Below are 16,660 nucleotides of genomic sequence, written 5' to 3'. Positions count from 1 at the left end.
CAAAGTCTCTATCCTGAGTGAAGGACAAATATTGAGAATAGTGATAGTTAGTATATTTTGAGTAATTGTATATTCATCCCTCTAAACCTATAAGCAGTGTTCAGTAGTTGATTACTCATCCGTCCATACAGCACCTTCCTTACTTGGTCTCACATCACTGGCTTTCTATATTTTCCCTCTATACTACTGGCTGCTTTTCAAACTTACCTTCTGGTTCCTCATTTTCCAGGGTTTAGTCTTTCTTTCTTTTTTTTTTTTTTGTAAATTTATTTATTTTAATTGGAGGCTAATTACTTTACAATATTGTAGTGGTTTTCCATACATTGACATGAATCTGCCACGGGTGTACATGTGCCCATCTACATTTACTCCAGATGATCTAATATATTTTCATGGTTTTAAACACCATCCCTATTGCTGGTGACCCTCAATCCCACACTTTTAGGCCAGATCTCTCTATTGAATTCCAGATTCTTACATCAAACAGCCCTTGACTTGCCCATTTGGGGATTACGAAAGGTGTCTCAATTGTAATGCACTCAAGTCAAATTCCAGATGTTCTAACCTGGCCACTTCCATTCCCCCAATGTCTTTCCATTTGAGTAAATGGCTTCTTTGCCTTTCAGAGCCCAAAACTTATAATATTCATCCTCATTTTTCTCTTTCTTCTATCCTTTGCATATACTTTAAAAGCAACTATGTCTAGAATTCAGCTACTTCTCATCACCTCCACTTAGGGCTATCAGATTTAGCAAATAATTGCATAAAACATATTTATACTCAAAATTTACATTTCCCTTATGGTCTTCTGAGGTCTTCTCATCAGTGGTCACCCCTCCACTAGTTTAGCCCCTTTCTTATTTACAATCAGTTCTGAATTTGGGGCTATGTAAGTTGACAAGGGAAATTAATGGTAACATCCTATTCCAATACTTTAGCCACCTGATGCAAAGAGCTGACTCACTGGAAAAGACCCTGATGGTGGGAAAGACTGAAGGCAGGAGGAGAAGGGAACAATGGAGGATGAGATGGTTGGGTGGCATCACCAACTCACCGGACATAAGTTTAATCAAACTCTGGGAGATGGTGTGGGACAGGGAAGCCTGACATACTGCTGTCCATAGGGTCACAAAGGGTTGGGCATGACTTAGCAACTGAACAACAACTAATAAACTACTCGTGCCTCTTATATTAGTCAGTCACCTCTTTTACTGGCAGTTACAGACAGCATGACTCAGATGAGATTAGAGACTTAAGGGAACTTACTATCTCACTGAAACTGAGATTTCTAAACGGTGTTGGCTTAAGGTAGAGATGAATTCAAGGGTTGAATAACATCAGTAAGTTTCATCTTTTTCAATCCTTTCTCCTTCACTCACTCTGTTTTCTGATATTTTGCCTTTACTTTCACGGATCTCTTCTAAGAGTCTCATTCTTAGAGTCTTTTCACATTATATTACTATGACTGCTTGCAGTCCAACCTACATAACACTTAACGATTCCCCAGAAAACATATTTTCCTAAGAACTCCATCAAAAATGGGTCACATCGCCACTTGGGAACCAATCACTGTGACCAAGGACCCAAAGCGTTCTCCTAGCCTGGCTTACGTCCCATCTGGGGAACAAACAGAGCCAGCCCCTGGCCCTTATGATTTGGAAAACATAATTATTGAAAGGGGGAGGATTATTCCAAAAGGAGGTGCTGGGAAGTCATTTAAACGTTTTTCATGGTTCCCTATCGGTTTCTCATTTTCATGATAGATTCCAAGTTCCTCGTTAGCACATAAAGATTTTTACAATCTGTTCCCAAACCATCCCCTCCAGTCTCCTCCTTGGCAACTACTGCATGCTCAGTGGTCCTGCCACGCTGATTTGTCATCATCCCATACACAGTTTTTGCTCTACCTATACTTGTGATAGTTTCCCTACAACAATTCTTTCTTTTCCTACAAAATAGTATTCATGCTTAAAGACCTGATGGAAATGTTCCTTCCATGAGTCCCTTGCTGAATTGGCTGCACCATCTTCTGCATTTTAAATACTCTACAATGCCATGGAGACCCCATCATTTATTTCTCTGAGCCATCATTTGGGGGGATAGGGTAGGAATGTCTCATTCAGCTCTTTTCCACTGATGCCACATCTTAGGATTGATACAGCAAATATTGAACAAAGGGATGAATGAAGAGTGCAATGAATGAGTAAACATGTTATTTAATGAGGAGAGCACCAAGCAAAGAGATTTCAGCCTTCATTTGAGTTCACTTGAGCATACTCCCTGCTACATAGTTATCTACTTTTGGGGGGTGGTTTTAATTGGAATATAATTGCTTTACAATTTTGTGTTAGTTTCTGCTGTACAATGCAGTGAATCAATTATAGGTATACGTACACCTCTTCCCTCTTGGACCTCCCTCCCACACCCTCTGTCCTATCCCTCTAGGTCATCACAGAACACCAAGCTGAGCTCTCTGTGCTATACAGCAGGTTCCCACTTGCTTATCTATTTTACACATGGTACTATGCATGCATGCTAAGTCGCTGCAGTTGTGTACCCCTCTTTGTGACCCTATGGACCATAGCTCACCAGGCTCCTCTGTCCATGGGATTCTCCAGGTAAGAATACCGGAGTGGGTTGCCATGTCCTCCTCCAGGGGAACTTCCCAACTCAGGGATCGAACCCATGTCTCTTAGGTCTCCTGCGTTTGCAGGCCAGTTTCTCCCCACTAGTGCCACCCGAGAAGCCTGGTGTATTTATGTCAAATCTAATCTTCCAGCTCCTCTCATCCTCCCTTTTGCCTGCTATGTCCACATGTCCTTTCTTTACATCTCTGTTTCTATTCCTACCCTGAAAACAGGTTCATCTGTACCATTTTTCTAGATTCTGTGCATATGTGTTAATATGCAATATTTGACTTTGAACGGGCCCATTACCTTCTCTTAATCTTACTTTCCTATTGTTGCTTGTTACCCACTGAGCACAGTGCTCTCTTGTGAAGGGATGAAAAAGAGAAAGAGAAGGGCTGTGCACATCTCCATTGTGTATTTTGCCAGGTTGGGATGGCCATCTGATTTTCCCTCTGAAAACATCATTAAGGACTCCAAAAGGTAAAGTAAACTGTCCAGACGGCTTTTTATCTCTTTGGAGACAAGGCCTTGGAGACTCCAGGCCTCAGTCAGTGCTCCTTTCGGCATGTTATCATCATGGATAAAAATTCCCATATCTATGTCTGATGAGATGGCAGCTAGATGGCTCAGTGGTAAAGAATCTACCTGCCAAAGTGCAGGAGATGTGGGTCTGATCTCGGGGTTAGGAAGATGCCCTGGAGTAGGAAATGGCAGCCCACTCCGGTAGTCTTGCCTGGGAAATCCCGTAGACAGAGGAGCCTGGTAGGCTGCAGTCCTTGGGACTGCAAAAGAGTCGGGCATGGCTTAGCAACTGGGCACGAGCATGAGATGCCATCTGTTCCCTTTATTTTGAGCTAGTGTTCAGTGAGCACATACTAAGTGCCAAGTGCTGTTGCCGCCACCTGGGATGCTCTTTAGCCCAATGTCTACGTGACCCATGGCCTCATTCCGCCAAGCCTTTGCTCAAAGATCCCTACTTTCGAAAGACCATCCCTGACCACTCCATCTAAAGTCACAACCCCTCCACCTTGGAGTTGTATGCCTGTAACCTGTACTGTTCTTGTTCATAGCACTTCTCAGTGCCTGTTGTTACATGACAGTGTACATCACCATGATGTGGTTGATTGCTCACTCTCTGTCTCATCCACTGGAACCTAACTTGGTGGGGGCAGGCAGTGAAGGTGGGCAAAGGCCCTCCTGGATGTGGTCTACAACTCTGTCCTGAGCTCCTGGAAATACAGGAGCGCCTTGCATACAGTAAGCACTCAGTAAATATGCACCAAGACATATCTAGCACCTCACATAGATTATTTTACTCGACTTTACCTAACAACCCTAAGCTTGTACATGTCCAGTCATGTCCGGCTCTTTGCGACTGGTACATTCCACAGACAGTCAGTACATTCCATGGACTATAGCCTGCGTGGACTGTCCATGGAATTTTCCAGGCAAAAATATTGGAATGGGTTGCCATTTTCTACTTGAAATAAACTTATAAGGCGGGCACTAATATCGTTCCATTTTATAGATGAGGAAGTTGAAGCCTAGAGGGGTTAAGAGGTCACTGCCACTAATAGGTGGCAGTACCAGGATCCCACCCAGGGGCCAATTGAGCATCTCCCTCTTTGGAGAATCTCTGGGCTCCTCTAGAAAAGAGGATGAGATTTCACATTCAAGTTCTTAGTACAACATTTTCCCAGGCCAACCATTCTCTGTCACCGTGTGGACCTCAGAGGAAAGAGATTTACTGAGCTACTGCTGGACCGACACAGATGAGCTATGGGGCTGGCTTCTTGTCTTCGCAGGTTATAAATTGTTTTCCCATCCGTGGACTCAGATTTCAGTTATGATTCCCATTCTGCAGAGAAAGAAACAAAAGATAGAGAGGTTAAGTGATCCGCCGCAGAGGAAGTTTCCCAACTCTGTCTAGTTTCCTTTTCCTGGCTTGCCTCCGCAGGCAGTGGACAGCTTATAGCCACATAGGAAGCAGGCAGGAAGAACGGGAACTTAAACCAAGGCCTTCTGCCCCCCAGGATATGCAAGGCTATTGGTCATTTTTGCTAGAAAGGAACTTCCTCATAGTTCTCCAACTTGCTGGGTAAGGACCATTCCATTTGCAAAGTTCCTCCTTTTTTGTAAAAATGGCCATTGTATTATTATATTTCATTCAAACAGACTATTCTTCATGGTTCACCAGTGTTACTAAGGATGACCTTGAGGAAAGCCTCCCCCAGATGACCTTACTCTAGCCAGCCCCCTCTCCCCTCTGCATTCTTGATCTTACAAAGCACTTTGTGTCCAGTAAGAATAAACAGAGCCCCCTTCGCCAGAGGGAAATGATAACATCTTCTCCCAGGTGATCTTATTAAACCATGGGGAGATGGCTGAAACAATCTGTCACTTAGGAAAACTACTGGGCTCCACTAGCTACTTTTTAAAAATTGGTTTATTTCGTAAGGAACCATTCTTCTACCAGATATCATCTGCCAATACAATATACTGTTCTAGGAACAAACATAGCAGCAATATTATACTATATAAATTTTAAAATTAATAATGATAGTAATAAATGACGTATGATACTAACTCATTAAAAGATGCTTGCTCCTTGGAAGAAAAGTTATGACCACCCTAGATAGCATATTAGAAAGCAGAGACATTACTTTGCCAACCAAGGTCCATCTAGTCAAAGCTTTGATTTTTCTAGTAATCATGTATGGATGTGAGAGTTGGACTATACAGAAAGCTGAGTGCTGAAGAATTGATGCTTTTGAACTGTGGTATTGGAGAAGTCTCTTGAGAGTCCCTTTGACTGCAAGGAGGGCCAACCAGTCCATCCTAAAGGAGATCAGTCCTGAATATTCATTGGAAGGACTGATGCTGAAGCTGAAACTTCAATACTTTGGCCACCTGATGGGAAGAACTGACTCAATTGAAAAGACCCTGATGCTGGGAATGATTGAAGGCGGAGGAGAAGGGGACAACAGAGGATGAGATGGTTGAATCACATCACTGACTCAATGGACATGAGTTTGAGTAAGCTCCAGGAGTTGGTGATGGACAGGGAACCCTGGCATACTGCTGTCCCTGGGGTCACAAATAGCGAGACATGACTGTGCAACTGAACTGAACTGAACTCATTTCTCACCTAATTTATTCTTTTTTTTAAAGATTTTTTTGAATGTGGACCAGTTTTAAAGTCTTTATTGAATTTGTTACAATATTGTTTTGGTGTTTTATGTTTTAGTGTTTTGATCACAAGGTATGTGAGATCTTAGCTCCCCAACCAGGTATTGAACCCAAGGTCTCTGCATTGGAAGGCAAATTCTTAACCACTGGACTGAGAGGAAAGTCCCTCCTATCTCACTGATAAATTTTTTTTTTGCAAGGAACGCGGTTTCATTGATTCTTAAAGCAGCATTGTAAGGTAGAAATTATTGACCTCATTTTACAGATAATACAACTGAGGTATAAAGAGTTGAAGTTATTTTTCCAAAGATACACAACTAGATATAGAACTACTGTATACAGAACTACTATTTGAGCCCAAGCTTGTCTTACTCTAAAAAACTCATATTCTTAACTGCTACATTATACTAAAGTGGATTTTAAAATAGGAAAAAATATTTTAAAAGAGTTTAGTTCACATTTCAAACACAATGTTAATGCTGAAAGAAGTTAATATTGCAGCTGTAATATTTTCCTAGCAGAAATGTCATAAGTAAATACCCAGACATAAACCCAATACATACAGTAAAAAAAAAGTGTCACATTTAGCTATTTTTCTAACAACTGATATCCAAGAAATGAAAATATTCAGTGAACACAGGTAGCCAACAGTTATATGAAAATAAAACTAAATGATTAGGAAACCTAATATGAGGCAGAACCTTTTGGACTGACATCCACTAGACTCCTAAACAACTGATTTCTATAATATCAAAAATTGGAGAAAAGTAATAAAGAGAATATTGGGAACACAGTTTTCTTGCACAGTTCAAACATTTATCCCATGCAAATCACTAGTCCTCAGATCAAATTCAGCTTGCAAAACCACTGTCTCTGGCCTATACAGTTCCATTGTTTTTGTACAGAATTGGAGTGCTCCTGGGAAGAGTGTGGGTCCCTACTTCATCCCATTCCCCACTTGTTCTTAGAGTCTTGCATTAGCCTGCTTTATGGTATGCATCTACCTCTAAAAGTTTCAATTTAACAACACAGAGAATTTTGAAGAGGCTACAGGATGAGTCTTCTAGTCCTAAACCTCCTAATATTTGTGTGACATTTATACTTTATAATATGAGCAGAAACAGTAATAACCAGAATCTTGAGAGCATCTTCCAATTTTTTTCCAAGAGTACATTCTCACTTATCTTATTTGCTGCTCACAGTATTCCTGTAAAGCACTGGTTCTTAAACTCAAGCATGCATAAGTACCTGAAAACTTAACCAAGACACGAATATCTAGTCCACATCTCTGGAGATGCTTTTTCAGTAGTTTTGAGAAGGAGCATGAAATTCTGCATTTCTAACAAGTTTCCAGGGATGTTGACACTGCAGATCCATGGACCAAACTTTTAGGAACAAGCAGAAGAAAGATTTATTTCACCCATTTCACAGATGTGTAAAGTGGTACTCACTTACAGAAAGTCTGTAAAAGACGTGGAGAGCCTCTATCTGAACTGAAAACAACAGCTACTCCTTTACCCACTGGCTGTGAGCAGAAGGTTCCAGAAAGAGATGTCCAAGCAAATTCTTTATTAAAATGTTTAACAAAATCTTTAGTAGATTTATTTCTGTCTTTCCATCTCTCTTTGCAGCCCTGGGCTAGCTGGACAGAAAGAGGAAGAGGTGATCTAATGGGGGCTAATGAATATTCCTACAAGCTCATTAAGGAAAGATGTGTCTGGCCTAATGAGAAAACAATTTTCTTCTCTACTCCCACTGCTAAGGTTAAGAACTCCCAAGGTCAAATCTAAGCCATCCCCAAATGGCCTTCCTACAACTTTCCCTTGATGTTGATTAAGGATAATTCATTATAGATTCAAATGGGAGATTGGCAGGGTGGGAGTGGTGGTGGAGGGAAAGATAGGCTTACATTCCAATGAATGAAAATAGCTAATCAAACAATTTTTAAGTGTATTTATCTCTTTAGGGGATCCATGTCTACCTCCATTTGGGCAACTGATTTCACAGCACTGCAGTATTGTGGTGCCTGATTTTTTCAAAACCACGGAAATTTTTATCCACAAAACGAGGAAGTAGTGAACTATAAAATTGCTAATTATTTTCTAGTAAATTTATTTTTAAATAACTTTAGACATCAATTACAGGCACCATTAGGCACCATTAAGCACTGGGTGTGTTTGCTAAACAAGGGCAGTGCATTGCTGGTTCTCTTCCCATCTGTATGGCCTCTTCCTTCAACTTCACCCTCCCCCCAAGTTCCCCTTCCCCAGCCCTCCTCCCAGATTCCAGCATTAGTATCATGAGCTGAAATTAAACTCCATAAATAATGGCAGATCGTTTCCATTTCAAGTGTCATGGCTCAGTCAAAGCCCCAGGTATCTTAGATGAAGTTTAGGTTGGGGGAAGATTTTAATTCTAATTGTCAGTTTGGGGTGTATTTCCTGGCCCAGTGTTTCTCTACAATTGCTGTGCATTAGAATCCCGTGGGGAACTTAAATCAAAAACACCTTTATGCCAGGGCTCCACTTGAGCTCAGTTACATTGGAACCTGTAGACATATGGCTGATTCATTTTGATATTTGGTAGAAGCCAACACTGGAGAAGGGAACAGCAATCCACTCCAGTACTCTTGCCTGGAGAATTCCATGGACAGAGAAGCCTGGTGGGCTGCAGTCCACCGGGTTGAAAAAAGTCAGACACAACAGAGTGACTAACACAATACTGTAAAGCAATTATCCTTCAATTAAAAATAAATAAATTTAAAGAAATGTGAAAAGAAAATGCTTTTAAACATTTATCCCAAGTGGTTCTAATGTGCAACCACAGATGACAGGACAGCCTGCACCCTCACCAGCTGCAGACTCAGACCTTCCAGACCAGAGAGGTAGACAGCACATTAATTTCTGCCTTCCTCTGGCCTCATGTGCATTCAGTTAACTGGAGTTTAAGATTAAATAACAGGCTTGAAACCATGATGCATTGCCTCACTGGAATTATGGGATCTTCTCTGGTGAGTTTTGACCTGTCCATCCAATACAAGACTTTCAGGGTTTTATACCTGTTTATATGCAGCAACCTTTTCGTGGTGTATTTGAACATGCTCTGGGTTCAAGCAGGCATATAGTTTAGACCCACCTTTCTTTGGCATCTTGGGCAAACCTCAAGTTTCACCTGCCAAACAAGGACAAAGGGCTGCTGTAGGGTTGCATGCATCGGCTCCAAAGCAGAGTCCACACTCTGGTGTGATGTCCTTGGGTTCTTAGTTTGACTTGGTCACTTCCTAACTGCATCATTTGGTCTCTCTGTGCCTCATCTCATTTTAGTTACCTGATGAGATTTTTTGGAGGGGTAAATGAATGAATATATGGAAAGACACCTGGAGCACTGGAAAAGGCTTGATCCATGGTGTGTGCACGCATGCTAAGTCGCTTCAATAGTGCCCCACTCTTTGTGACCCTGGACTGTAGCCTGCCAGGCTCCTCTGCCCATGGGATTCTCCAGGCAAGAATATTAGAGTGGGTTGCCATGCCCTCCTCCAGTGGATCTTCGCAACCCAGGGATCAAACCCACATTGCTTATGTCTCTTGCATTGGCACATTCTTTACCACTGAACCACCAGGGAGGCCCCTCGATCCCTGGTAGCATGCCTACACAGCAGAGAGGACACTGTCTAATCCACAGTAGGTATGTTCCTCCTCATTTTTGTGTTTCCACAGAAAGAGGAAGGTTTGTTAAAGCTTCCAACCTTTCAAGAAAGGATGTAAGGAGAGCTTCCACCCATCTTCCTTATTCTTCCCCATGGGAAGTAGAGTAGCCGCTGTAACTGTTGAGAGCATGCCATGTGCTGAGAAGCATTTGCCTGTGGATTCGGTCACTGCTCACGTGAACCTTGGATCTTGATCTCTTGGACCTGACTGTTATTGGAGGAGGAGATAGCTCAGTTCCCCGGCATCTTTCCATTCAGTCATGGAATGGAAAGCTCTGGGTCTGCTGTACAGAACAACATCATCCCTAAGCCTCAGGAGTAGAATTGGAAACCTCTACTCTAGGGTCAGTCTCCAACCATGCCCTCCCACTGTGGAGAGAAGGGGATCAAAGAGGGACTTGGCTTTTCATAAAGCTGATGGCTGAGTTCTCACTTGACTACTAGTTTCTTTATTCTCTGTAGTCAGACTCTGGAGCAAGACTGAGCTGGGTCTTCAGTACCAGAATCCATCATAGCCAGTTGGTTCCATTTTCCTCTTCACTCTATTGGTTTAATCCACAGGACAGAGATTTTGTAAATAGGCCCTTCCAGTTAGGACTGATCAGTTGTGCTGCCTCATATACCAATGTTTTGTTTGCACATTAGAGCCTACATGGGCCCCCCCGCCCCCCCACGCACAGTGCATCTGCCTATGATGGCATGTTTATAAATACTCAAATCATATCCTTTTCCCAAAATGGAGTACATGGAGTGGTAGACTCAGAAAGAAGTGGATGGATGTTTATTATGTAATTTGTCCCCAGTGTTCAATTGTCACTTGGCTTCTGTTGTTCGATGCCTTGGCTGCTGAATTGAATCCCCACATAGTTACTCACACCTCTTAAGACGTGGTGTGTGGATCATCCACTATGATCTGTGAGGTCAACATGTAATCTCTTTTTGTCCCATCACCCAGACCCTGCTTATCTCCAGGCTTGTCCTCACTGCAGAAACACCAGTATTTCTTAAATACAACCTCTCAGAAAAATCCCAGAAATTTAGTGAGAATTATCTGCGCTGGGCTGGATTGAGAATTCTATACTTACAACTATAATGTTGTACTGGTTCTAAGCTCAGTGATGCGAGCAAATGCTTAGAGCCAGCAAGGATGATGTTATAGAGAACTTTCCCCAGTAGAATCTGTATCCCAGGGCAAGCAGCTCTGGAAGGAGAGGCCTGAAAGACTAATTGATTTTTTTTATTGTAACATTTTCTCTCATTGTTGTTGTTATTGTCATTCAGTCGCTAAGTTGTGTCCAACTTTGCGACCCCATGGACTGAAGCATGCCAGGCTTCCCTGTCCTTCACTATCTCCCAGATGTTTGCTCAGACTCAAGTCCATTGAGTTGGTGATGCTATCCAACCGTCTCAGTTTCTCCCATTAACAGTTCCAAAATCAGTGTAATAACATTATGAGGAATTTGGAAAACAAATTCCTTGAATGCCAACCTCTAACACAATCCACATTTTACTTTTGTGTCTTTTCTTTCCATTCTATGCTCAATACATATGCAAGCTATTTTTACATCCACTATTAGAGTTTTATTCAAAAATTTTTACTGCACTCCTCTTATGGGTGTGGCCTTCCTCTAGCAGTGCAAAACCAAGGAAAACCCAGTATCTGGCCTTGACTAGCTCACAAATTTGTACAAGAAACAGACATATACACAGATCATTGCAACACAGAGAGGTAACTGCATGAACAAAGGTTAAATCTCATGTCTGAATACAGGTAATGAATATAATGGCCTGATTCTTCTCTAATGCTTTAAAATCTATCAGACAGGCCTGGTGATGGAGGATCACATGGTAAAAACCTTGTATAATGCAAAGACCTCAAACTGGGTCAATTTGTTACAATTCTATAATCAGAGGTTTCTCAGGGGGAGACATGGTGCTCTGACAAAAAGGAACTCATTGCTAACATTTAAAAAAAAAAATCAGGAGTCTTCATATAAAAATCCAGATTTCTGGTTTCTTTTGAAAAACAGATCAGGCAATATCAGGCTCGCCTTCTTCTTTGGGGACATTTGTAATGAAAGTGAGTAGGGGCTGCTCCATTGAGATGAGGCAAGCACTCCTGTTTGCTTCAGTCCTACCTGAGCCATCCTGGGATAACATCACCAGCTTGGCCCATGGGGACGATTGAGTCTGTGGTATGGACTTTCCTGTATTTCTCCTATTAGAAAGCCATGTCTTTCCAGTGGTTTTCATGACTCATCTCCCTCTCTGTCATCAGCTATTCCTGCCTTTGCTTCACTCATATTGACCTTCTTCCTGTGTATCAAGCCAACGTGCTCCAGCACCGTATTCATTCTCTGTCTTTGCTCTGTTTGAGATGCTCTTCATGCTGATAACCACAGCCTCACTCTTCTTCCTCCTTCAAGCTCAAAGGTTGCTTTCTTACTCATTTAAAATTGCCATGGGGGCTTCCCTGGAGGCTCAGTGGTCGAGAACCCACCTGCCAATGCAGGAGATACAGGTTCTATGCCTCATCTGGGAAGATCCCACGTGGCACGGAACAATGAAGTCTGCGTGCCACAACTGTTGAGCCTGTACTCTAGATCCCGGAAACTACAATGACTGAAGCCTGTGCGCCCTGGAGCATACCTGTGCTCCATACCAAGAGAAACCACTGCAATGAGAAGCCTGTGCACCGCAACTACAGAAAAGCTCAAGCAGCAGCTGAAGACCCAGTATAGCCAAAAACAAAAAATTAAAATTGCCATGGGACTTGCCTGGTGGCCCAGTGGTTGAGACTTCGCCTTCCAATGCAGGGGGTGAAGGTTCAATCCCTGATTGGGGAACTAAGATCCCACACGCCTCACTGCCAAAAAACCAAAACATAAAACAAACAGTATTGTCACAAATTCAACAAAGACTTTTAAAAAGTTTCCACATCCAAAAAAAAATATCAAAAAACAAAAAAACAAAATTTCCACCATTCGCCCCATACTTTTTAACTTTCCCTACCTCTTAACATAGTATTCAGATTATTCATGTTACATTTATTGTACATTACGTTCCCCCCACTAGAAAGGCAGGGATGCGACTGAATGCTCAGTGACTAGAAGGTGACCCAGGGCACAGCAGGTGCTTAGTCCATGTATTTTTCTGATATTTTAATTCTGGTAAATACACATAACATAAAATTTGTCATCCAGACTATGTTTACATGTATAGTTCACTGGTATTAAATGCACTCATAATGTCATCCAAGAGTTATCACCCTCCATCTCTATAGCTCCTTTCAACTTGCAAAATTGAAACTCTGGGCCCATTAAATAGTAACTCCCCATCACCCACTTCCCCCAAACTCTGGCAGCCACCATTCTACTTTCTGTCTCTAATGAGTTGGACTAGTCTATGTACCTCATGCAAGTGGAATTACACAGTATTTTTCCATTCATGACTGGCTTATTTCATTTGGCGTAATGTCCTCAAGGTCCCTCCATGTCGCAGCCTATGTAAGGATTTCTTTTTAAGCCTGAATAATATGCTATCACGTGTATAGAACACATTCTGCTTATCTGTTCATCCATCAATGGATTGAGGTTGCTTCTTTGTTTCAGCTCCATTCATTTATGTTGAATACATAAATGATCTTTGATTGGACCGCTGGACTTAGAAGACTCATTTCTCATCCTGGCTTCATCTTAGGAGCTAATTGACCTTAGCATCTCACCAGACCACTCTCGGTTTCCTTATTGGTAACATTGGTTGGAGGCTTATGAATTAAATACAGAAAGAAAAAAAAATGAACATTTTTATGACCTCACTCATCCCTAAAGTCTGGACCAGTTAGGAGCAGTAAAGAATTTGGGGTGTGAAGGGTCCATCCTCGGCTCTAATATCCACTAGGTATTTCTCCTCTACCCTTCAACATGGAAGATTCCTCAGGGGACTAGAGAAGACCCAGGAATGGACCTGCAGGGATGACCTTTTAAGGCCGAGAAGCTTTGACTAGTGAAGACTGGAAGGAGGAATTGAGGTGCGACGCAGGATGAGGGTCTGTGTTCTCTGGCTGAGAAGAGACTTGCTGGGGTTTACATCTCAGGGATGTGGATGCTCAGAGCAGAAGCACAGTGAAGTGTGAGGGGTGGAGGCAGGGCAGCAGCTGAGATTGGTGGTCAATCTTATTGAGATGAGCCCCTTCAAGTGAGCTGACAAAGCTTGGCCTTCTGCACTTTCATCTGGGCCTCTTTAGGGATATCGCTACACAGAATATAATAAGCATGCCTCCTTCCCAGCGCTGCTCAGTTCAGTTCAGTCACTCAGTCATGTCCGTCTCTTTGAGATCCCAGGGACTGCAGTCCCAGGGCTGCTAATGTGTGTGAAAACATCCTTAGTTCAGTTTCCCTGTGTCGGCCGAGGTACCTAGAGGCAGATGGTAAAATCACCGATTTGATGACCTCTTTTTCTTGCACTCAAAGTTTTTGAGGCTACAAAATAATCATCGTGATGAGCAGAGCCATCACTGTTTAGAGCATTTGCCAGGTCTGAGCACTTCGCTGAGTGCTCTGCACGGCGATCTCAGGCTTTTGTGAGCCTAAGAGCTCAGTCCCATTAGTTTCCCAGGTGGGACTGGCCAGTTCTGCAAAAATTGGTTCTGATGGGGAGCTGTGAAAGGCTAGAGAAGAGGCTGGTTAGGTGAACCAGGGCTGCCCTGTGAAGAAATTTAGACCACACAAGCCCTTCCCTGCCCACCTGGGGGTGGAGGTGAATGGATGTTTACTCTCCAGAACTCAGTTCTTTCACTTTTAAAAGGGAAACCATCTGGTTTCCCCCCTGGAGCTTTTGTAAGAATTGGATGCACCCAGTACAGGGTTTGGGCCAAAGCACATTATCCAGAGCAAGCCAGTATTCTCTTTCTTTCTTTCTTTTTTTAAATATGTATGTATTTGGCGGGGTCAGGTCTTATTTGCTGCATGTGGGATATTTATTGCTGGCTTCTCTCTAGTTGCAGTGTGTGGGCAAAGAGCATGTCGGCTCAGTAGTTGTGGCACAGGCTTTAGTTGCCCCGCAGCATGGGAGATCTTAGTTCCCTGACCAGGAATCAAACCCACATCCCCTGCATTGGGAGGTGGAATCGCAACCCACTGGACCCTCAGGGAAGTCCCCATTTTCTCCCTATCTTTCTTAAGGTCTCTATTATGGGCTAAATTGTATCTCTTTCAAATTCATATGTAGAAGTTCTAATCCCCAGGACCTCACAAGTGATTGAACTTGAAGATGGGATCCTTAAAGAGGTGATTAAGGTAAATGAGGTCCTAAGGGCCCTAATCCAGTGTGACTGGTGTCCTTAAAAGGAGATGAGATTAGGACACAGACACTCAGGAAAATGGCAGTCTGTGGCATTTCATTTATGGCAGCCCTAGACGATGAGCCCAGGGTGCCCTGGCAAAGAATCAGAGGTAGGAGAGCGTAAACAAGCAGGTTTGGTTTCCCTCCGGGGCCTCTCTCCTTGGCTCGCAGCTGGCCACTGTCTTGCTGCCTCTTTGTGGGGTCGTTTCTCTGTGTGCCTGCATCCTTCACGTCTTCTCTTCTTAAAAGGACATCTGTCATATTGGATTTTATTTTATTTTTTGGCTGTGCTGGGTCTGCTGCTGCGCGCGGGCTTTCTCTAGCTTTGGCGAGTGAGGGCTACTCTCCAGCTCTCACTGTGGTGGCTGGGCCATGAGCTCTAGATCACAGGCTCAGAGGCTGCGGTGCCTGGGGTTAGTTTCCCCGCAACACGTGGGATCTTTCCAAACCACGGACTGAACTCGTGCCCACTGCACTGCAAGGCAGATTCTTAACCACAGGACCACCGGGGACGCCTTGTCATATTGGACTTTAACTTCATCACCTCTTTGAAGGCACTATCTCCAAATACAGTCACACTCTGGAGCTTATGGGAGTAAGGACTTTAACATGAATTTTGAGGGAACACCATGAAGCCTGTAACATAGATTTAGCACACTGTTACAGTCTATGAATTACATGGATTAAGTAAATTAATTGAGGCTTGGCTGGGCTCAGAAACAAGATTGGCTAAGGGGTGATGCCAGTGGACTGCTCAGTGGTCATCCTCCAGTGAGAAAATTCCGTGGTCTTTCACACGACCTCCATAAGGTTCAGTGACCATGTCTGAAATTCCATCCTCTGTGATGAAGGCTAGAGGATGAAGGAGAGACTGGGTAATTCACCTCCTAGACAATCAGCCCTAGGACCTGGGATTCACCTGCATAATCACCTGAATGGTGCTATAGCTATAACACATCTGCACGCATGCTGGTCACTTCAATCATGTCTGATTCTTTGCGACCCCGTGGACTGTAGCCCACCAGGCTCCTCTATCCACAGGATTCTCCAAGCAAGAACACTGGAGTGGGTTGTCATTCCCTTCTCAGGGGATCTTCCTGACCCAAGGATCGAACCAGGGTCTCCTGCATTGCAGGCAGATTCTTTATCATCTGAGCCACCAGGAAAGCCCATAATCCATTTAGGCAAAGGAAATGTCTGACATAGAGAGGCTTCTTGAAAATTCCGTGAAATACTTATAAAAAATAAAGATTACCAGTTCCACTCCCCAATTTCCATTCTCTGAGTTTGGAGTGAAACTTGGGGATTTCCCACTCTCTCTCTCTGCGCCCCGCCCCTGCCGGGTCTCTCTCTCACTCTCCCTGTCTTTCTATTCTCTCTCTCTGATGTCAGGTGATTCTGCTATGCAGGCTAGGTTTGGGTGGGAAACCAGTGGATTTTAGACACCAAAACTTACAATAAGGGATGCAGGACCACCTCATAGGCTGCCTAGGTTATACACCGAACAAGCTGTACACAGGGACCCAGAGCAGAAGTCTTGAGTATTTCACATCATCCATAGGGTCACCCTAAGGTACTCATCACTTTACAGTTTGCATTGCAACTGGCTTCCATCATTTCATAGCGGGGGACAACTTGGATGAGGAAGGCAAGGCCTGACTGGGATGATGTTGGGATGAGGGGTAGATTCAATTTCAGAGGCTAGCACTGCAGGTGTCGAGAGTTGTAGTGTCAGGAAACAGTTCTGCTGGATGTGTTTCCAAAAACCAAGAAGCACCCCACGTCAGACACT

General features: G+C 43.3%; 1 long non-coding RNA gene across 9 annotated transcripts in view; it reads right to left on the bottom strand.

The window, feature by feature from the left end:
• Positions 1-2,200: 2,200 nt before the first annotated feature.
• LOC145531580 (uncharacterized) overlaps positions 2,201-16,660 on the bottom strand; it is a 30,010-nt gene continuing 15,550 nt past the window's right edge. For 5 of the 9 annotated variants that reach the window (XR_014072555.1, XR_014072559.1, XR_014072547.1 and 2 more), the window contains 2 exons: positions 12,303-12,391; positions 2,201-4,488 (listed from right to left, as the gene is read on the bottom strand). This is a non-coding gene — a long non-coding RNA (uncharacterized LOC145531580). Of the gene's footprint in view, positions 4,489-12,302; positions 12,392-12,936; positions 13,292-16,324; positions 16,659-16,660 lie in introns of all 9 variants that reach the window. The other 4 variants (XR_014072554.1, XR_014072548.1, XR_014072557.1 and 1 more) reach the window with 3 other exon arrangements.

This window comes from Giraffa tippelskirchi, chromosome 13, assembly GCF_054371585.1.
Source record: "Giraffa tippelskirchi isolate mGirTip1 chromosome 13, T2T-mGirTip1v1.2.pri, whole genome shotgun sequence".
NCBI lineage: Eukaryota > Metazoa > Chordata > Mammalia > Artiodactyla > Giraffidae > Giraffa > Giraffa tippelskirchi.
Note: the sequence above shows the minus strand (reverse complement) of the source record. Positions and strands in the feature narration are given on the sequence as shown.